The sequence below is a fragment of the Cebus imitator genome, unplaced genomic scaffold (assembly GCF_001604975.1).
Source record: "Cebus imitator isolate Cc_AM_T3 unplaced genomic scaffold, Cebus_imitator-1.0 Scaffold161, whole genome shotgun sequence".
Taxonomy (NCBI): Eukaryota; Metazoa; Chordata; class Mammalia; order Primates; family Cebidae; genus Cebus; species Cebus imitator.
This window is the reverse complement of record NW_016107476.1, coordinates 2,121,780-2,144,687: the sequence shown is the minus strand read 5'-3', so window position 1 is coordinate 2,144,687 and position 22,908 is coordinate 2,121,780. Positions and strand designations below refer to the sequence as shown.

At 41.4% G+C, this 22,908-nt stretch overlaps 1 long non-coding RNA gene across 1 annotated transcript; it reads right to left on the bottom strand.

Moving 5' to 3' along the window:
- Positions 1–3,124: 3,124 nt before the first annotated feature.
- Positions 3,125–22,616, bottom strand: LOC108314779. The gene is made up of 3 exons (XR_001829651.2): positions 22,446–22,616; positions 18,272–18,408; positions 3,125–3,332 (listed from the first exon to the last, which is right to left on the bottom strand). It is a non-coding gene; the product is annotated as an uncharacterized LOC108314779 (long non-coding RNA).
- Between the last annotated feature and the right edge of the window lie 292 nt (positions 22,617–22,908).

Here is a 22,908-nt window from a genome sequence, read left to right as displayed (position 1 = left end):
AGCTCCAGGGCTGCCTGAAGCGTAGAAGTCACAAACTCAAATGCCTGCAGAGGCCAGCTGACAATATAAATGAATGATTCTAGCTGAGTGGAAAACAATTACGGGTGAGTGGGTTTCCAGCTGGGGAGTGCACGCCTATATTAAAGGACAGCTGCTACTCATTTCCAGCCAACTGTGTTCCCGTGTAGAACTGTGGCCCAGTGTAGCCAGTACCGAAGATTTCTCAGAAAAAGCCAGGAATCTCAGTTAGTGTAAAATCTCTCAAATTTCCAAGAGGATTGTATGGGGCAAACATTCTCAGATCAGTTTGCAGTCTCTGCCCATGTGCAGAGCAGTCAAAGAGAGTAGTGTGCAGTGCCCTACATAATAATTCTTTTTTATTTTCTTTTATACCTTCCTCCTTCCTGTCTCTCTTTAACCTTTCTGCTTCCCTCAGGCTGCCTTCTTCCCTCTGCCTCCTCCGACTCCAGCCTGGGTTCAATGAACATTCAGTTCATTGAACTGAAGTTCAAGGAACGTGGAGTGTCAATTGCAGGTGCGTTAGAGACAACCTTGAGAAACATTCCTACCTTCCTCTTGTGGTAAGCACTTTGCTGTAGATTTTTAATTTTAAACAAGACAATATTTACGACTTGCTTCTTTCAGGGAAGAGCAATATCAATTTTAGTAAACACTTCAAGGCTGAGATACGCTAAGAGGGTCATGTGGTGTCGCACAGTGAAGAATTCCACTTTGAAACAAGTGAAAAAAAGCACTAAATGCCACATGTAACTCACTGCCTGAAGGGTTACATTAGTATTAAACCTGGCTTTAAAAAGGGATGGAATAGGCTAGCCATTAAAAGACCTGCATACAAATACAATCTCTCTCTCTCTCTCTTTCTCTCTTTCTCTCTCTCTCAGAGATAATGTGAGTATCTGGACAATAAATATGGACAGAGTGGAGTCTATCCCATTTAAAATATTGCCCACTGTGCAGGCACCAGGAGCTGAAGGTTCAGAATATTAACAGTGGGAACTTGATTAGAAGTCGTTGAGAGATGGTAATAGGAGGAGGAAAGATGGATAGAGGAAGAAGACATGGGGGTTATCCATAAGTGTAAACTAGAAAAGAAGTATCAGTTGGCCATTAAAGGGCATGGGACTGAGGAACAGTATGACATGTATTAAGTATAGTAAGAGCTGACACTGGAGGACTAGGAAGGTAAATGGAATCAACAGGGGATGATGGAGAATGGTTAGGTATGCATGGATTCGGGTTATGATAGAGGCACATGTGAATACATGCAGAATTGTCCTGGAAAATGGTTAACAGCTGACTCTCCTGGCGGTGGGGAGGGGGACGGGGGGGGTGTGAGGAGACACCCTGATTTGTCATATTTGCTTATTTCTGTGGTGCAAATACTCCTACTGTGATCAGTTTCAAGCTATAAGTGTGCAGTCACTGAAAGCAGGGTTGGAAGGAGATGGGCACGTTTGCTCCCAGGCAAGGTGGAAGGTAGAGAAGGTGAAATCAACAAGGTCTAAGATAACTCAAGATTTCAAGGTGCCTCAGGTCTGAGTGACGATGAAGTCTAGTGGATGGCTGTGCTGAGGCGGCTGAAGTAGAGGTGACTGCAGAGGTCATGAAGCTGAAGAGGTGAAAACAGAGATTAGAAAGTCATCCCCAACTCCCCATCCCCCAACCCCCACCCCTATAACCAATTCCTGAGGGTGACCATAGAGGAAAGGGTGGGGGATGAAGCAAGCATGACATTGTGTTCGAGGGCAGCACATGACAGTGTGGGATGTCACATGATGTTGTGAACCATCATTTACGGCCAATTATGGAAGACTTTCTATGGGCATTTTGCCATGTGCATTATAAAGACGTGTAAGACAACATTTCTCTCCACTTGGTGCGGAGAATAAAGGCTGTACACAGGTACTCTAGAGCGCCATGTGCCTGGTACAGATAAGCTATGCTAGAGATTAAAAGATGAGGCTCTTGGGCCAGGTGCAGTGGCTCACACCTGTAATCCCAGCACTTTGGGAGGCTGAGGTGGGCAGATCACAAGGTCAGGAGCTCAAGACCAGCCTGACCAATATAGTGAAACCGCTGTCTGTGCTAAAAATACAAAAATTAGCCGGGCGTGGTAGCAGGCACCTGTAATCCCAGCTACTCAGGAGGCTGAGGCAGGAGAATCGCTTGAACCCGGGAGGCAGAGGTTGCAGTGAGCTGAGATCATGCCACTGCACTCCAGCCGGGGCAACTCCATCTCAAAACAAACAAACAAAAAAGATGAAGTTCTTAATATTAATGATAGATTCCACTTGTTTGAGTCCTTACAATGCACCTAGCATTAAGTGCTTTACTTGTATTCCCTTTGACCTTCAGAACAACCCATTTTACAGATAGGGAAATTGGGTCAGAAAGTTTCGGTAACTTATTCAAGGTCACACAATTGGCAAGTGGCAGAGCTGAGCCAGGGACTCAGGTCCTTCTGACACTAAAGAGTTTGTCTCCCCAATCACCGTGCTGTTTTCCCTCCCCCAGAAGATAATACTCTGCTGGAAATGAAGGATAGTATAATAGGAGATTTGGCGTTCCTTTTTTTTTTTTTTTTAAATGTTTTTTTTTTTTTTTTTTTTTTTTTTTTTTTTTAAGAATGTGGTTTCACCATGTTTTTTTTTTTTTTTTTTTTTTAAATGCAGCTTGCATATTCCTAAAGAGTCAATTCATGTTTAAAAAAAATTCCCTTGTGGTTGCATGTGACATGTATTTTTAGGATCTGCTGTTAGCAAGTGTATTTTTGTGTGATTGAGTGGGAGAGTGGGAAAAGTTCTGCAGAGCTGCTGAAGCCAGAATGCAGTGGGGACACAGCAGAGACTGTAAAATCTCTGCCATCTCAGGTCTTGGAACAACCACAAAGAGATGTGTTCTCGATTTATTATTCTATGTACATCCCCAGATGAATGACTAGTTAAAGGTATTGTTAAAGCATTTTAAATGATCCACTTCCAGCAGCGAACAAAATCACTTGCTGTGCCAAGCCAACTGGCATTTCTGAGATGATAAAACCACAAAGTGTGGAAAATGTTAAAACTGCTAAAGCAAAAATGATACACAATAATGGAGAAGGAGAAAAATTGAGCTTTATTGTCTGCCTAGGCAGATGGCTGACCACTAGGTGGGCCTTGGCGTCACGTCCAGGGTAATTGGTTGCTGGGGTTTTTCTGGCGAGGAAGATTCAGGCTTCGGCTTGGTCCACAAGATCCTGGCTCATTCTTTCCTACATTCTGTTTTCTGCCTTTTCTCCATGACTAGGTCTGATGGTTGATCCAAATGGGCACCTGAAATCAGAAGGTTACCTTTACCTTAAAATGCTTTTCTGGAAATAAGAAGACATAAAAAGTAACTAAGGACTGGATTTCCTAGCCGTCTTTCTCTCCTGCATGTACAATTATCCCCAGATATAAAATTGCCTGCTTTGATAATTATACCCTCCAAATGAGGGGCAAGTGGCTAATTATGCCCACATGTGGCCGATTGCACTCTCCATTAGCCAATTATGTGCACCATTATTTGTGCACATGAATAATTGCACTCATGGAAAATAGCAGCCCTCCTTTCAAATCCTCCTGCTTGGAGAGTAGCTGATGGAGTAATTGTCACACTGGAAATGAACTTGGTGGGGAGGGAAAGGGTATTAGATACCAGGAAACGCGTAAGTGACCAGAGCTCGCAGATGTTCACTGCCACAAATGGCCTTAGGAGCCAGAGAGCACGAGAAGGACCACGGGATGAAACCGGCCAGCCTGTGAGTTAGGAAGCCTGCTTCTGAAGTTGGCTGGGCACTCACATGTTGTGACCTTGGGCAAGTCATTAACTTTCCTTCAGGTCTAACTGGTTCTGCATACACAATGAGGGTGGTAATAACGCCCAATTCCCAGCACTATCGTAAGATGGAGCAGACCATTTAAAAGGATTTACAGTCTACTTGGGTAAAAGCTTTACATAAATATGACGCATTGTCATGTCACTTGGTACATCTCCAATTATGAAGGAAGGGTAATATCTCTCCATAGCAATGCCGGACTCCTGGTTTGGAGGGAGGGAAAGTTTGAGAAGGACAGGAAGCTTGCTGCCGCAGCACTGATGTTTCTACTGAGATACCAGAAAATGTCACGTGGCCATACAGAATTCATTTATTCATTCAACAAACATCTATCAATTGCTACATTTTCCTGAGAACTTGGAAAAATGATGAAAGATTCGGTCTTGCCTTAGGTGGTCACTGGCACATTGGCCTGGAAACCTCTCTTGGGCCTTTTACTGTGACCTGTGCTGTTTAGCAAATAAGGGGAAATTTTACCTCATCTAGGAAATCTGGCATGCATTTTCACGGTTTGATTGCCAGGTACATTCAATGGCAATGAGTCTTATAATGTTTGGTTACCTTCATTTACCTAACAATGTGGTTGCTTTGTTTTGTCTTGTTTTGAGATAGAGTCTTGCTCTGTTGCCCAGGCTGGAGTACAGTGTCACGATTTCAGCTTACTGCAATCTCCGCCTCCCAGGCTCAAGCTATTCCCGTGCCTCAGCCTCCTGAGTAGCTGAATTATAGGCACGCACCACCATACCTGCCTAAATTTTGTATTTTTAGTGGAGACGGAGTTTCACCATGTTGTCCAGGATGGTTTTGAACTCCTGGCCTCAAGTGATTCGCCCACCTCGGCGTCCCAAAGTGCTGGGATTACAGGCGTGAGCCACTGTGCCCAGCCAGAACTGTGGTTTTAATGAAAATGCTGACAAGTGGTATATGTCACAGTGTCAGGGGTAGGGCTAAGAGGGACACTGCTGCAGTGATCTGTCATTGAGGTCTCACATTCTTGCCTGGACTAGTGCAGCAGTTGCCAGCGAAGCACCACATTCTCTGCCACCAACCTAGCCCTTATTACCTCTCTATCTTTACCACTTGCCTGTGTCTCCATCTCCCCTCTCACATGCAGTAGAAAGAGACTCTCTACCTCATGGAGTAAGGAGAGGCTTCACAGAGGCAGGAATGCTGTTAGTCTTCAAAGATGAGGGGGTGTTTGCTAGATGAATGAGTTGCAGGGATTGGGGCCACATTACAGAAAGTTGAGGTATGGAATAGCCTGGTATAGGTTAAGAGTATGGACTCTGAAACCAGACTTGGCCTGGAATTGAATCCTGGCTGTGTGATGTTGGGCCAGTGACTTAACCTCTCTGTGTTTTTATTCACTCTTCTATAAAATGGGGATTATAATAAGCCTGCCTTATAAAGTTATTATAAGAATCAGTAAATATAAAAATAGAAGTTTTGGAGTGATGACTAGCACACGGTAAAGACTAATTGTTTGCCATTATTTTTATTACTTGACTAAAAATATACCAAAAAGACCATCCAAGAAAAGCCTTTAAGCTGCTACTGCAGAAAGAGTCCCCCAGTGTGTGGGGGGAGGATGGTGGGTGGGGGCGGAGGTCAGTGGCACCTGTGGCCCATTAGAGAGGGGACAGCTATGGCTGGAGTGATTCTCAAACTTTAGCATGTCTAAAGTCATCACGTGGACAACTTATTAAGGAAAACAAATGTCTGGACCACATCCTCCGGGATTCTCATGCACTGGGTCAGGATAGAGTCCAGGAATCTTTACCTTAAAGAACCATGCCCCGTCCCACCCCGTATGATTCTTATGCAGGTGATCTGGGGCCCACACTTTGAGAAATAGACTCACGTAGAAGTGGCTCTAACTGCATCTCCTGGCATATCTAATACTAGAGAAGAAAGCAATGCTAAGGTCTTTTGTTGAAGATCTTTTGCTGGGATTGCTGCCTCCTTCATTCACTCCTTTATGTATTTGTTTATTTAATTTGAAACAGAGTCTCACTTTGTCACCCGGGCTGGAGGGCAGTGGCACAATCTTGGCTCACTGCGACCTCCAGCTCCTGGGTTCAATCGATTCTCTTGCCTCAGCCTCCCAAGTAGCTGGGATTACAGGCATGTACCACCACGTGTGGCTAATTCCTGTATTTTTAGTAGAGATGGGTTTTCACCATGTTAGCTAGGTTGGTCTCGAACTCCAGACATCAAGTAACCTGCCCACCTTGGCCCCTCAAAATTAGTAGCTGGAATTATAGGCGTGAGCCGCCATGCCTGGCCTGCTGTTTCTTTTAGTTGGACCTCTTCTGTAATAGACAGTGAGAATTCTGACTTGCCGAAGTAATCCGCTCTGAGGCAGGGCTGTGTTTACTCCGTCATGGTCAGAAGTGGAACTGCTGGGCACACTTAGCAGCTTCCTGCTCTATTTTTTCTATATTTTCAAATGACATTTAAAATTTAATAAAAATATTTTAAAAATTAACATTACTATAAGATGAATCACATTTTTTTAAACCTTGTAAATGAAAAACATTCCTAAGCATGTGAGCATCTGAACTTAGCGGAACAAGGTGCCAAAGCTAAACACTCCCAGCTCTAGGTGATTCATGGCAATAGAAATGGAGCTGGACTCTGGGCATAGTGCAAAAATATTGAGCTGTTGTTAGATGCTCTGAAGTTTCCAAAAAGAGTTGGTTCTGTCTGCTGTGCTTCAACGCTTAAGGGGAGTGCTTCCTCCAAATGTTAGCTTTTAAGCCCAGCATTCTTAAATGGGAAGATTCAAATAGTAGCAAAAATATAAACTGCTTCTAGGTTTAAAAAGGACCCAACACACAATGGTTATCACACACCTTTCTCCTCAAGTGCTGAGTGGATGAGTGGCCCTGTGTACTTCATAACATCTCTCAGGGTCCAAATGCTAAAGCAATTGCTGAAAAGATACCATGTACGCTGGAACCGTGCAGAGATATGCTGTTGGCATAAAAAGAAATATTGATCATCTGTAGTAAAATTTCTTCTACTTTAATACTCCTGAGAAAAGAAATTTTCTTTTCCCAGATCTATATCCTCCTGAATCTTCATGAAGACAAGATCCCCTAAACTTCCACTAACACCATAAAGTGTGCTGCCATTTGTAATGTAGTCCACAGATCTCATAAATTGTCAGAAAGAGCAGAGATTGTAAGGTCATCTGCTCCTCCTGTAAGGGCTGCGTCCCTCACTTACATCCCTAATAATGGCCTCCACCCTCTGCAGGAGGGCAGGTTTAGCTGCCAGCTGGGAAGAGCTCTGCCGTCAGCTCTGTCCTAGTCAACATTTTTAACTGTGGCTTTCAGATGAGAACACTGGATGCTTATCTGAAAAAAGCTCCTCAGGCTGGAGGGAGGGCTTGGCTCTAACAGATGAAATGTGATAAGAATAGATGCGAAGCCAAACTCTAGGCACAAAGGCTCTAGCACCACACTTTGGGGAACTGTGGAGATGAGTTTTGGCTGATGCAAGCTTCTCTGTCTGCTAAAGCAGCCCATTGCATTTGGATGGTTCCAGAAGCTGGCACGTTCTTTTTCACATTATGTTAGTACACTCCAGTTCCTTCCTGCCATGGGCTGGCATGCCCTGGCTCCTCCTGCCTTTCCCACTTTAAGTCTTCCCTCCCTCCTCCTGACCTTCCCGTTCCAGCCACACCGGCCTTTTCTCAGGTCCTAAGAAACCATGACTTTCCTCCCTCCAGGCCTTATGCCTGCCATCCATCTCTCTCTGAGAGACACCCCACCTCTTCACACAGCTGGCTTCTCTTCCCTCCAGGTTCAGACGTCTTTCCAGCCTGCCTCTACTGACCTCTTTCAGCTATTCTCACTCTGTACTCTGTTCATTCCTTACCTGGCACTCACCACAATTTATCTTTATCTTCATCTAATTTCTTGGTTGTATTATTTAGTTATTTGCCTTCTTATGTCAGTCATTTATTTATTAAATTTTTTTNTTCTTTAAGAAACATTTCTTTTTAAATTTTATTTTACTATTTATTTATTTATTTTTTTTTGAGATGAAGCCTTGTTCTGTTGCCCAGGCTGGAGTGCAGTAGCGTGATCTTGGTTCATTGCAACCTCTACCTCCCGGGTTCAAGCGATTCTCCTGCCTCAGCCACCCAAGTAGCTGGGATTACAGGCGCCCACCACCAGTCCGGCTAATTTTGTATTTTTAGTAGAGATGGGGTTTCACCATATTGGCCAGGCTGGTCTTGAACTCCTGACCTTGTAATCCGCCCAACTTAGCCTCCCAAAGTGCTGGGATTACAGGCGTGAGCCACCGTGCCCTGCCTATTTATTTTAATTTTTAAAAGTAATTTCAACTTTTGTTTTAGATTCAAGGGGTAGATGTGGAGGTATTACATGAATATATTGCGTTATGCTGAAGGTTGGGGTTTGATTCCGTCACCTAGGAAGTGAGCATAGTACTGTACCTTCTTCCCCCTTCCTCCAGTAGTCCCAGTGTCTATTGTTGCCATCTTTATGTCTATGGGTACCCAATGTTTAGCTCCCACTTATAAGTGAGAACTTATAAGCATGTGGTATTTGGTTTTCTGTTCCTGTGATAATTCACTTAGGATAATGGCTTCCAGCTGAATCCATATTGCTAACAAAGGACATTCTTCTTTATGGCTGTGTAGTATTCCATGGTACAGATGAACCACATTTTCTTTATTCAGTCCACTGTTGATGGGCACCTAGGTTGATTCCATGTCTTTGCTATTGCAAATTGTGCTTTGATGAACATACAAGTGCCTGTCTTTTTGGTAGAACAATTTGTTTTCTTTTGGCTATATACCCGGTAATGGGATTGCTGGGTCAAATGGTAGTTCTGCTTTAAGTTCTTTGAGAAATCTCCAAACTGCTTTTCAGAGGGGCTGAACTAATGTACATTCCCACCAGTAGTGCATAAGCCTTCCCCTTTCTCTGCAGCCTCACTAGCATTTGTTTATTTGTTTGTTTTTACTTTTTAATAGTAGCCATTCTGACTGGTGTGAGATGGTATCTCCTTGTGGTTTTCACTTGCACTTCTTTGATGATTAGTGATATTATTTTTTCATGTTTGTTGGTTGCTCATATGTCTTCTTTTGAAAAGTGTCTGTTCAAATGAGAACACATGGACACAGGGAGGGGAGCACTACACACTGGGGTCTGTTGGGGGGAAATAGGGGAGGGATAGCAGCGGGTGGGGAGTTGGGGAGAGATAGCATGGGGAGAAATGCCAGATATAGGTGAAGGGGAGGAAGGCAGCAATCATACTGCCACGTGTGTACCTATGCAACAATCTTGCATGTTCTTCACATGTACCCCAAAACCTAAAATGCGATAAAAAATTTTTTTTTAAAAAGTGTCTGTTCATATCTTCTGCCTATTTTTTAATGCAGTTGTTTTGTGCTTGTTAAGTCCCTTGTAGATTCTTGATATTAGACCTTTGTTGGATGCATGGTTTGTGAATATTTTCTCCTACTCTTTAGTTATGTTTACTGTTGATAATTTTTTGTTTTGTTTTGTTTTTGCTGTGCAGAAGCTCTTTAGTCTAATTAGGTCCCACTTGTCAATTTCTGTTTTTGTTACAATTGCTTTTGAATTTTAATCATAAATTCTTTCCTAAGGCTGATGCCCAGATCAGTGTTTCCTAGGTTTTCTTCTAGGATTCTTATAGTTCAAAGCCTTATATTTAAGCTTTTAATATATCTTGAGTTAAATTTTATATATAGTGAAAGGTAGGGGTCCTGTTTCATTCTTTCACATGTGACCAGCCAGCAATCTCAGCACCATTTATTGAATAAGTAATCTTTTCCTCATTGCTTATTTTGTCAACTCTGTCAAAGACCGGATGACTGTAGGTGTGTGGCTTTATTTCTGGGTTGTCTATTCTGTTACATTAGTCCATGTGTCCGCTTTTGTATCAGCATCATGCTGTTTTGGTTAGTGTGGTCTTATAGGTTAAAGGTGGATAATGTTATGCCTTTGCTTTGCTGTTTTTGCTTCAGATTGCTTTGGCTATTGAGGCTCTTTTTAGGTTCCATATGAATTTTAGAATAGTTTTTTCTAATTCTTTGAAAAATGACCTTGGCAGTTTGATAGGAATAGCATTGAATCTATAGATTGCTTTGGGCAACATGCTATTTTAATGATATTGATTCTTCCTATCCATGAGCATGGAATATTTTTCCATTTGTTTGTGTCATCTGTGATTTCCTTCAGCAGTGTTTTGTAGTTTTCCTTGTAGAGGTCTTCCTAGGTATTTTATTTTTTATGTGGCTATTGTAAATGGGATTGCATTCTTCATTTGGATCTCAGCTTGAATGTTATTGGTGTATAGAAATGCTACAGTTTTGTACACTGATTTTGTATCTTGAAACCTTACTGAAGTCATTTTTCAGTTCTAGGAGCCTTTGGCCAGTCTGTAGTGTTTTCTAGGTATAGAATCATATCATTAGCAAAGAGAGATACTTTGACTTCTTCTTTTCCTATTTGAATGCCTTTTATTTCTTCATCTTGTCTGTTTGCTCTGGCCAGTACTTCCAATATTATGTTGAATAGGAGTGTTGAGAGTGAGCATCCTTGTCTTGTTCCACTTCTCAAGGGGAATGGTTGTAGCTTTTGCCTATTCAATATGATGTTGTCATGGGTTTGTCATAGATGGCTCTTATTATTTTGAGGTTCCTTTGATGCCTAGTTTGTCAAGGACTTTTATCATGAAGGGATGTTGGATTTTATTGAAAGCTTTTTCTGGGCCTATTGAGATGGTCATATGGTTTTTGTTTTTAATCCTATTTATGTGACGAATTGTATTTATTGATTTGTGCATGTTGAGCCAAACTTGCATCCCAGCAATGAAACCTACTTGATCACGGTGTTAACTTTTCAATGCGCTGCTGAATTTGCTTTGCTAGTATTTTTTAAATTCTTGTTTTTTCTCACTCTTGCTGCCGTCTTATGGTTTGTTAGTATTTTGTTTAAGATTTTTGCATTTCTGTTCATCAGGGATATTGGCCTGTAATTTTCTTTTTTCATTTCATCTTTACCACATTTTGGTATCAGATACTGGCTTCATAGAATGACTTAGGGAAGGGTCCCTCCTCCTCAATTTTTTTCTGTAGAATTAGTACCAGTTCTTTGTGTGTCTGCGAGAAGTTGTATGCCAATAATTTAAAGTCAGTTAATATTTACTGGGCAATTTCCCCCAGATAATTGTAAATATTTTTTGTCCACCCTGAGTTGATACATGTATTTTAATTGTATTATGGTATGAAGAACACAAGAGTATTTGGTCACCTAGTCTTGCCTACAGATGTGCCTAATGATTCAAAGTAGGTATTTTGGGAGCCTAACAGGTGCTGTGACTAGGCAGTTTTATATTCCCAAATATCCAACTCTTCTGACCTGCTTTCTCAGCTTGAGTGTGTCAGGCACAGGGCCTGCTCAGATTACATGGTCTCTGAAGATATGGCTCTCCAATGTTGGCAATGTGGATAAGGATTCACCTGGTTTAGGTTTTACCGATTCACCTTGAATGTCTGTTGCACCAAGTAGCCAGTCCATCCCAACTTGGCCATTCAGTCAGAGCTTTAAGGAGACAAGGGGGCGGGCAGCTGCTGCTGTGAACTGTTTGCACAAAGACTGCCAAATAGCTATCAGACAGTGTTAATGACAGCTGATTTAGGTTTGAAAGAGGCGGTCCCTCGGGCCACTTACTGTGCTTCGTCATCCTCTCTGGAAAATGCTCTTCAAGTAACTGCCCAGCAGACTGAGAAAATGAAATGAAATGCTCAAAAAAAAAAAAAAAAAAAGACCTGGAAAGTCTGACGTCTCAGAACTCAGTGTTTAGATGTGGAACTGGATTGTGAAAAGATTTTAAAATTTTCTATATTCATCACCAGGAACATTGATTTCTTCCATCCCTTTCCACTCCCACCTGTCTGTCATTGTCTTTGTCTCTGTCTCCTCTGTCTCCCCCACCTCTCTCTCTCTCTAGACACACACACACACACACACACACACACACACACACACACACACCCTATTCATTGCCAACAGTAATACAGTTGCTCTTTACTTCTTGGAAAGAAAAGCCTCAATCTGAGGGAGCTGTGCTGACTAGCTTTGCTCTTAATCACGGAGACAGTGCTTTATGCCTTTATCTTTGCACAGCTGAAAGGCATGGCAGAAGCAGTCCTTTAAACGAAATAAAATAGAAAGGTTCCTGCTAAGGCCTGGCAAATCTGCAGTCTTCTATCCCTCCCCCAGCACTCACAGCTTCTGAGCAAGACATAGCTGCCTTCCAGGAGGCTGGGTGGTGGGCAACGGCAGGCAGAGCCATGTGAAGGAAAGATGGGTGAAGAAGCGTGTGTGGAAGTCATGCCGGCTGCACTGACCATGAAATAAAGGATCTATCCCTTTAGTAACTGCCTTACCCCCTTAGTAACTGTTTGAAAATTCTAGCTTGCCAGAAGTTCAAAAGGACCTAGTGCAGGTATTAGAGGAAATTTGTAAGATTGAGCCATTTATTCCTGCACAGGTACGTAAGAATGGACAAGGGCCATGGTGGCCAGCATTCTTGCTCTTGACAGTGGTGAATGGAAGGGCTGTAGGTCATGGCTATTCACCCAGAATTATAATGGAAAGTAACAGCTCCTGAATGTTTACTATGTGCCAAGGGCTGTGCTAAATATTTTACCATAGGATCACATCTTGTTTTCACAGGTATTAGAAGCTAGTGGGCATGAAGCAAAAACCAACAGGACATACTGGATTAGCTACAATCTTTGGACCCCTGAAAACACAGTAATGTGTATTCTCTTCTTCAAATCCTACATACTGCTACAAACCCTATCCCTGAGGCACATTTATTGTAAAATGAAAATATATAAAGTACTACTTTTTTTTGAGATGGAGTCTTGCTCTGTCACCCAGGTGGTAGTGCAGCGGTGCAATCTCAACTCACTGCAACCTTTGCCTCAAGGTTCAAGCGATTCTCCTGCCTCAGCCTCCCAAGTAGCTGGGATCACAGGCATGCACCACCACACCTGGATAATTTTTGTGTTTTTAGTAGAGACTGGGTTTCACCATGTTGACCAGGCTGGTCTCAAACTCCTGACCTGAAGTGATCCCCTGTCTTGGCCTTCCAAAGTCCTGGGATTACAGGTGTGAGCCACTGCCCCCAGTCCATATAAAGTACTACTAATGTAACAGGGTGCTAGTCCAGACGGTGACCAAAGGTGGTGTTCACTGAAGTCTGGACTAATGATTCCAGCTTCTTCAACATCACAGAGGGATGACTGCCTGCTCTGGAAGCAAAGCTTCTGGTTCAAGGAAAGGCCAGTAAGTGGCTGCTCTTTGTTGTATACATGTCAGATGATCAGGCCTCAAGAAAAGTATAAAGAGGCCCTCATGCTTTCTGGGATTCAAAAAGCCCCACTCTTTGGGTAAAGGGTAGCCAGGTAAAAGTGGCCCAGATTAAGGGAGCTTATATGCCCCTAACTCTACATAACCTGCAAGATCTAACTACTAATAACTGGAATCTTGGAAACACCTGCAGTACATCCTTGGCTAAGGTTAGCCCCAACAGAGAGGGCTCTCCTCTTATAGAGAACCATTACATTTGTGCCTTCATCCTAGACTAGAAAAGGCATGATCAGACTACTAAAAAGATATCAGGAAAGGGTCTGTGACATCTGAGGGAAGTGGTGGCCCTCTCTGGGATGTTGTTTGGGGATGAGGGACATGGAGGAATGCCTGCTTTAGATGGTCATTCAGGAACCTAGGCTAATAGAAAATTTGTATTTTTGATCTTTGGCTTCCAAGGTTACTCTAGTCATTGAAGTCTCCATTGCAGCCTTAAAAAAATAGGCAATAGTTTGGAGGAGCACATGTGGGAATTTTTATGGACCAGACTTGAGATGCACATAGGGCATTTCTGATCCAACCTAGCTAGAAGCAGGGCCAGGAAATGTAATCTAAGGAAGACAGTTTTTGTAGACAGTAGTCTGTGTACCTGAGACATGTGGATTATCAAACTATTAATTAGAAAAAATACAGCTGGGCACAGTGGCTCATGCCTGTAATCCCAGCACTTTGGAAGGCCAAGGTGGGTAGATCATGAGGTCAGGCATTTGAGACCAGCCTGTACAACATGGTGAAACCCCATCTCTACAAAAAGTACAAAAATTAGCCAGGTGTGGTGGTATGTGCCTGTAATCCCAGGTACTCAGGAGGCTGAGTCAGGAGAATCGCTTGAACCTGGGAGGTGGAGGTTGCAGTGAGCCAAGATCGCGCCACTGCACTCCAGCCTGGGTAACAGAATGAGAATTCATCTAAATATATATATATTACAATATATATATATATATTACTATATATATATAATATATACAAATTAGAGGAAATTTAAATGAAGTCTCTCTTCATCTCTATATATGCACTTATATATATACTTATATAAAAATATATAGAGCTATAACATATAAATATATATTTTATATTATGCTATATATATTTTTATATATTATATAGAACATATCATATATAATATATGTTAATTTATATATATAAATATATATTACATATAATATGTAATATATAATATATATAATATATAATATATATTTATGTTATATTTATATTTATATATTTTTATATATATTAGTATATATCTATTCAAAATTATTGATAGCTAACATTTATTCAACACTTACTATACACCAGGAAATACACTAAGTGTTTTACATGGATTAACTCATTTAATCTTAACAATAGCCCACTAAGTCAGTGCTGTTATTATGTCCATTTTACAGATAAGGAAACTGAAATGCAGAGAGGTCAAGTAGAGAAATAACCATACTTGCATTCTCAGTTTTTAAAGCAACTCCTACAGGAATCTGGTGTGAGAAATCCTCTAAGAAGGTGTGAGTCAGGCGTTGGGAGGTACTGAGTCTGAGTTGGGCAGATGAGGATGGAAGAATGAATGGGTTGAACATGAAGAACGGTTTGACAGCGAAGCTGGCACTTGGCAACTTTGTGGGACCTTGAAGGGTTAGAGGGACTTCACCAGGGAAACTGGTGGTCAGGGAAACAGGGGAGGGCATGGCAAGGAGGGAAGGGAAATGACCACAGCAGAGTCTGAAGCTACTACAGTGTGTTCAGGATGTGAAAGGATAATTTTTTAAAGGTAAACTTATAATCTCATGCAAATATAAAAAGAACAGATGTCAAAGATCTTATTTAATTTATTAATAAGGGAAACTCTAAGATATTACAGCTCATTCAAAGGATAATTCAAAGAAATCCACACAGATATATGGGCAATGAGGAATGCTGAAATGAATTTAAAAATAGATGCAAACTGATTTATCCACATAGAAAGAATCAGTTGCATTTCACATGACATGATTCAGTTGCTTTCTACAGAAGGAATTGTTTGCATCATTATTAATTTTCTAAAACTGACAGAATTATAAAATAACTCAAATATAATGAAAGGCAGAGATAATCCAGAATGGTATGATAGATACAACATCCAGGATTTTTTTTTCTCATTTCAAAGTCTTTCACAATTTTTCCCGATAAGGGAGTGTTAATCATGCCATATGGCAGGCAATAAGACTGGATGGATGGTTGGGACCAGATTTTAAGGGGTAATAAATGCCATGTAAAGGTATATGCATACTATACAACATGTCAGGGAATCTCAAATTATTGGTAGCGTATGTAAGAAACACTTGTGGAGCTTGTTAATAAATTCAAATTCCCAGGCCCAGCTCCTCCAGGGTCTAATACAGTAGGTTTGGCATGAAGTCTGAAAATCTGCAACTGTACATAAAGCAACCCGGGCGATTCTGATACACTTTGAGAAGCACTGGTGGAACTAATAGTCATTGAACATTTTTGAGCAGGGTAGAAACCTGAGGATGTCTATGTTGCAGCAGTGGAAACTTGATTAGAAGTGGGAAAAGATGCATGGCCTTAAAAGACTGCAAAATGATGACTAATATTTGGGTGCTTATCATGGACCAGGGACTGTGCTAGGCACATGGCACACATTAAATATGATGGAAGCCTGTACCAGTCAGTATTAGTGGAATATCTTTAAGAGTGACCAGAATTAAGGGGTGTTTTCACCACAGCCTGAGGACTCTGCCTCCTCCTTTTAAATTCAGACACAATGCTGTCCCTATGCATTTGCCTCCAGGCTGTTCCTGGGCCTGGGGGACTGGCCCAGTCTCCTAATAATAGAGGCGCCCACAACGTAAAGCCTAGATTTTGGAACTCCCTGAATGTTACTCAGGCTTTCTAGTAACTGTGGAGACCTGAACAATAAAACATTCTAAGTTCCCCTACTCATAAAGCTGCTCATCATTTAGATGGGGTAGAGCACCTGAAATACAATGAGCGTCACTATTTTCATTCATCCATGAAATGAACATTCTGGGAAAATACAGTGAGTTGATGTATCACCCTTGAACAGGGCAAAATGAATACTCACCAAGAATATGTGGTATTTTAAAAGGAAGGCAAAGGGAAGAATGGTGGGGGTGGGGTAAAAACTTTAAATAGATTCCCCCAATCATATATGGCAATTGAAGATAATTAAGTTATCATTTTAATTGAGTAAGTTCTCATGGAGCCCTCATTATTTGAAAATGAATTGCCTCCTAATTGTTAGTGTGCAGATATGATACATCAAACTTAAGCTATTTTAACAACACATCCATTTTCGGAAGTGGTAGTAGGTTCTCCCAGGTCAGATTTGACAAGCCATAAAGAACAAATGCCAACTCCTATTTTTCCATGGTGCTGGGAAATAAGAGAGTAATTCAAAGCAATCATTAAATTTTATCCAATAGCTTGATTCTCCTCTCTCTTCTAGCGTTTTACCTAAGCGGTTACCAAGTAACCACACTGGTTGGCTTGAGTCTCACCACGGTTTCCTTGACCCGGCAGTGGAGAGACTGCATCTATTAAAGAGCAGTTATGTAACCATGGCTATCCTGAGCTGGGATTCTCAAGGCTTAGGTTCTGGTTCTTTCTTTGAATGACCTTCACCAAGACACCTGAGGGCTGCACGGAAACGCAGGCTTGTCATCTCTAAGACAGAGTTGATCATTCCATCTCTATCTTGAGCCCACACTGAGAAAAAGATTACATGACTGCAGTTATTTGAATGCCTCATGGAAAGACGTCTTATAAATTTTATAATTAATGTTATCATTAAGTATGGCTTCGATGCAGATCTTCCGAGTATAAATATCAGCTGAGTAAGAAGTCAATTTTCCCTGAAGCAAAATTGAAATTTGAAAATGCAAGTTCTGGGAGCTTATTTAATACATGATTCCAGAGTGTCCACAACACACACAATGTCTTTTTTCCCTAAATGGACTGTTTACAACAAAGCTGGATTTACAATATTTATTTCCAGGGATGACTAGAACTTTAATAACAAACCTTGGGCTAGACATGGTGGCTCATGCCTGTAATCCCAGCACTTTGGGAGGCTGAGGCGGGTGGATTACTTGAGGCCAGGAGTTTGTGACCAGCCTGGCCAACATGGTGAAACCCCCTCTCTACTAAAAATACAAAAATTAGCTGGGTCTGGTGTCGAATCCTAGCTACTAGGGAGGCTGAGGTATGAGAATCACTTGAATCTGGGAGGCAGAGGCTACAGTGAGCTGAGATTGCACCACTGCACTCCAGCCTGGGTGACAGAGTGAGACTTTGTCTCAAAAAAATAAAAAATAAAACAATAATAATAAACCTTGAAGAAAGGTTTCTAAAATGTTTTCATCTAATGGTTTTCATGACAATTAAATTTCTGTATAATACAAATTTATACAAAAGCTCAGAATCACCATATGTTATATCAACTGCTTAAAAGAAAATATGTCTATTTGCAAACGTATACACAATACTGTCTTTTGTCTGGTTACTTTAGAGTTAGAATAAACTACTGTGGTGTGTTGTAGCGAACAGAGAACAGAACTAGGAGTCAGGATGTCTGGACTCCTAGGAAGCAATGAATAGCTGCATGATGCAGCTGGAGATTATTCGAAGTGTGGTGCCCAGAACAGCATCATGGGTATCCTCAGGGAGCTTGAGGATATCCATGCTCCCTAGGATATCCTCAGAATACCCTAGGCGTGGGGCCCTGAAATCTGTCTCTTCCTAGGCTCTCCTGGGATTGTGATGTGCCTTAGAGTTTGACAAGCATTGGGTAGCTGATCCTGACTTAGACTTGTCAGGTACGTGATCTTGAACATGTCGCATAATCTCACTGAGTTCAGTTTCCTCATATTTAAAATAGGCCCAATAATATCTATTTCATGTGGATTGCTTTGAGGATTAGGCAAGAGGTGTGTACCTGACACTGTAGAACAGTATCTCTGGTCTGCAGTTGGCCTTCCATAAATGGTAGTTGCGCTGATTCTCTGCTCTGCTGCTAAATAGCTGTTTAAACAAGAGCAAGTAATTTGGCTGTTCTCAGTTTAGTTTCTTCATCTGAAAAGGAGGAAAATAATTATTATACTCAATTTTTGAGGTGGCTATCAAAATCACTTGAAATTTTGCGCATGGAAGCTCTTTGTATACCATATAAGGACTGTACCTCTAAGGGATTCATGAGACCAGGTTGATGATTTTAAGCACGGGGTAAATAGTACCACTGACCCTGTTCTATGACCACATGGAAGCTCTAAAGAATATCCACATTTGAAACACAGGTATCATCTGGGGAAGGTGATCTGCTCACTCAAACCAGTTCATAAACGTTGGCCTCCAGTGGTGTGCTGGAGCTGGCTACATCAACCAATTGTAAATTTTTAGAAATTTTGTTTGCTGGTTGTTAAAAATTGTCATTATTTTAAATTAAATTATGTAAACAAACAATAATATTAGATAAAATAAGTTAAAATAAAAACAAAGGTACTAATTATCCCCAAATTCTTCCCTTCCTAATTATTTTACTATCTGTGCCTTGGGATTATTTATATTGATTTTATCCATATGGTGACAATACTATTCATATATAAATGGTGTGCTTCTCTTCCTAACTCTACATAGCCTGACGTCAGGCTCGTAGCTTGAAATTGGCCACAGTAGGAGTACAAGTATTGCACCCTGAGGCTTGGCCAAGGCTACAGATCCAGTCTTTTAAAATTTTCCTCCTGGAGAGCTGTCTGTTAAAAATTTACCAACACACCACTGGTCTTACCTTTGTTAATTTACTATAGTCCAAGTTCTGACCCTAGACTTAGAAACCCAGCTTTGTCAGTAAGCTGAGAATAGCCATTTTTTTCTAGGAAGGACTCACATTACCCAAGTGCAAAGACTGATATATACCTTCAGAATATCAATTTATTAGTTTACAGTGAGGAAAGCTGCCCCAGGGCATTCCCCAAAGGAAGGCAAAAAGAGCTAGTTACACATTTTGAATGTTTAATGACATTAGGCTAAGGTGACACAGAATATCCATTTCCACAACTGAGACACCCACTTAAGGAAGGGACAGGCAAGTCCTTGGGCAGGACCTTAGATTATCACTGTCCAATTTGCTCTAGGACTCTCCTTTCCAGGCTTGACTGTGGCTGACTCTCTCCTCCTACGCTACTAATGGAATTATCCTTTTTATTTTTTTGAGATGAAGTCTTCCTCTTGTCCCCCAGGCTGGAGTGCAGTGGTACGATCTTGGTTCACTGCAATCTCCGATTCCTGGGTTCAAGAGATTCTCTTGCCTCAGCCACCCGAGTGGCTGGGATTACAGAAGCCTGCCATTATACCTGGCTAATTTTGTATTTTTAGTAGAGACAGGGTTTTACCATGTTGGCCAGGCTGGTCTTGAACTCCCAACCTCAGATGATCTGCCTGATTTGTCCCTCCAAAGTGCTGGGATTACAGGCATGAGCCACCACGCCCAGCCGGAATTATGCTTTCTTGACACATAGCAATGCCTCCAATCAGAGGCCCGTAGCTGTTTTTCATCTTCAGGGCAGTATTTTTCAAATGGAAGTTCATGGGCTGTATGCATCTGTATCATTTAGATGTATATTAAAAATGCTTAGTGTTGAAAAAATGCACGCTTTGAATGAAGAGACCTTCCAAACAGGCTTTGTGTGAGCAACATCGTTGTTTATATGATTGCAGGTGGGCTAAGGCCGAAAAAGGCATTAGCAAAGGGCAGTGGGATAGGAGTTGGTTTTATAGGTTTGGGTAGTTTTTTTGCGGGGCGGGGGTGTTGCAGAATAAGATCAGTTACACTGGTCAGGGGTAGGGGACAAGGAATATACATGACCACAAGTCCAGTTACAATGGCAGGGTTGGGTGAGAGGTATTTACATTGTAATAAGAACAGTTAAGATGGCAGGGTTGGGTGAGAGTTATTTACATTGTCATAAGAACAGTTAAGATGGCAGGGTTGGGTGAGGGGCTTGTCTGGGGAAGCTCCACCAGGTGATCAGGGACAATGGCGAACGCATGCAGGGGGTGGGAGACTTCAGCCGAGGCAAGCAGAACTTCAGACTTTCAGGCTCTAGGCTTGCATATGCAGACTTGACACTTAGGTCTTCTCCAGTTCTACTAGATCAGAATCTCTGCTGGTGGGCCCCACGAATCTGTATTTTCAACAAATCACTAGGTAATTTCTATATATACTATAATGTGAGGACCAATGCTTGAAGGTTTCTTTGCATATCTCCACTAAGTACAAAAAATATTGGCTTCTAGATTTAACTCCCAAAGCACTTGCATTTTTAAGTTTCTGGGGACATTGTATTGTGGTATCCCTATACCACTCACATTCTAATTAGGAGGGATATTGTGGACTGAATGTTTGTATCCCTCCAAAACTCTTACGTTGAAGTCTTAACTTCTAATGTGATGGTATTAGGAGATGGTGCCTTCTGTGGGTAATTGTGTCATGAAGGTAGAGCCCTCATGAATAGGATTAGTGCCTTTAGAAAGGGATCCCAGGGAGCTCCCTCACTCTCTTTCCATCACGTGAAGATGCAGTAAGAAGTTGGTGGTCTTGCATCTGGAAGCGGGCCCTCACTCAACCTGACCATGCTGGCACTTGGTCTCAGACTTTCAGCCTCCAGAACTGTGAGATGATAAATTTCTGTTGTTCATACACCATCCAGGCTACAATATTAGGTTGGTGCAAAATATTTGCAATTTTTGCCTTCACTTTTAAGGGCAAAAACTGCAATTACTTTTGCACCAACCTAATATTTTGTTGTAGCAGCCTGAACTAAGGCAAGGGAGACTACATCAGACAGTGTAGCTCTGTAAATACAAGTGTATTCCTGTTCAGGAGAACTAAGTTCTAACCCTGACTTCAGGCCAGTAGCCACCTTTTCAGTCTATTTCATGAAGGGGCTAACCATTATCATTACCACTGGTGGCAAAAATAGAGGCAAGAGAATGGAATTTGCTTTTCTGTGCAATCTCAATGTATACAGATTGAAGAGCAAGGGTTTCCTTTCATCTCTAAGAAGGAAAAGGAATATGTCCTAGACTTAGAAACCTGGGGACTGCCAGTCCCTAAGAACTGGCACGTTATCAGAGAAAGAATCATTCTAGCTCAGTGGGTCTAACTTAACCAGGAGTGAATTTGACTCCAGGGAATAGTTGGCAATGTCTGGAGATGTTTTTACTTGTTACAAGTGTGGGATGAGTGGGTGGGTTGCTACTGGCAACTAGTGGGTGGAGACCAGAGATGCTGTTAAACATCCTGCAAAGCACAGGACAGTCCCCCACAACCAAGAATTATCTGGCCCAAATATCAATAGTGTCGAAGTTGAGAAACTTCATTCTAGCTTCTTTTCCCCTTCTACATTCTAGTCAGCTCTTGTCCTCTCAGCATTAGGATTCATCTAGCAGTCTCTTGCCCCAGCAGTTTGTTGAAATTTTTTAAAAACCTGAATCATTTTAATGTCACAAGAAAAAAATGAATTCACATGAAAGGATGGGTCATTATGTTTAATGATGTTTAGCTTTCACATAGCAGGAGCTTAATAAAAATTTTTAAATTAAATGGTGAATAGATTAAAACATTAATTTCACATATGTTTTTAATAAATAACAGGAAGATAGCTATATTACATAAATTTGTTCTTGTATATGTCTTGAGTGGATCATCAAACACAAATGCATCTACATGCGTTTTCCTGTGAATAGATCTAATAATAATGCTCTTCTAAAAACAAACTAAATGGATATTATTTGCTGAGAATGTAATGCTAATAGAAGCCAGCCCTGAATCCAATCCCCCAAATCTATTTAAAGAATTTGAAGAATGTCAGAAAAGCATGTGGCTTCAGGTTAATGTGTAAGATTTCCAGAAACTTGAAAAATCACTATTACTAAAAAGAATGAGCTCTCTGCATGGCTTTAAACTGGAATGATAGCCAAAACCAGTTAATTATAAAAATAGCTAATTTAACAGGTTTTCAAATTTGCTTCTTTCTCCAACTAGCATATAGTCAACAATCCTTAAAGAGAAAGTGAAGGGAAAGCACTGAACCAAATTAGCTTTTTCATACCTGCCCAGCTCAAATGCAGAGTTCTCTGCCTGTAAATGGAGTGCTTCCATAGTTCAATAGCCATAGAGAGAAGGGAACAGAGGGAGAGGTATAATCTCAGACTTGATTCAGCTGAGACAATGAGAATAGTGTCAGAGGCCTTTCAACCAGAGTGACTCCATCTTGAATAGGGGCTGGGTAAAACGGCTGAGACCTACTGGGCTGCATTCCCAGGAGGTTAAACATTCTACGTCATAGGATGAGAAAGGAGGTCAGCACAAGACCTTGCTGATAAATCAGGTTGTAATAAAGAAGCCGGCCAAAACCCATTGAAACCAAGATGGCCAGGAGAGTGAACTCTAGTTGTCCTCGCTGCTCATCATATGCCAATTATGTATAATGTATCAGCATGTTAAAAGACACTCCAGTCAGTGCCATGACAATTTACAGGTACCATGGCAACTTCCAGAAGTTACCATCTAGG